The sequence below is a fragment of the Callorhinus ursinus genome, unplaced genomic scaffold (assembly GCF_003265705.2).
Source record: "Callorhinus ursinus isolate GAN/ISIS: 27379988/994484 unplaced genomic scaffold, GSC_fseal_2.0 scaffold12, whole genome shotgun sequence".
Classification (NCBI taxonomy): domain Eukaryota; kingdom Metazoa; phylum Chordata; class Mammalia; order Carnivora; family Otariidae; genus Callorhinus; species Callorhinus ursinus.
Window position 1 is genome coordinate 80420662 of NW_027397074.1, and position 638 is coordinate 80421299.

The following is a 638-nucleotide window of genomic DNA, read 5'->3' on the forward strand; positions in this document are numbered from 1 at the left end:
TAAAGTTTGTTATCATAAATATTTATATTTAATTTTCTTATTATCTTAGTTCAAAGTTTTTACTTTTTTGTAACAGATGGTCATACAGCAGATAAACTAGAGAACTATATCCTATTGTCTTCAAGATTTCAGTATGCTATTTTTTATATGTCAGTTTCTAGATTTCCACATTTTCTGCAAGTCACCTGAAACAAACAAAAAAGAAGGTCCCAATATTTATGGATTGCCTAGTGTGCACCAGGATTTTCACGTGATTAAGAGCCATTTTTGGTGTCCCTGGTTGTGTGTTTCTTCCCATAGTCGATATGTTCTCCAAACTCGATAATTGTGACCAGTTTTCCCCAAGTTTTCATGATAACCCCAGCAAGACACTGTAATGAGCTAATTAGTTTGTAAATCGCATGATTGACTGATAAGAGATTTCCCAAATAACTTTTGGCCTCCTTACATCTAGTATAAGAAAACAGTGGAATATAAAGAAATATGACAACATCATAGGTAGAAAACATTCTCCCAATCCCAGAAGAGGCAGGAAGCTTCGAGGGGAAGCTGTCTTAGAGAGGGTTCTCTCCTCCCCTGCCCCGAGGAACTGGATCTGGAATCTCCTCACTTCAGAACAGAGATTAGAGAATACTTCC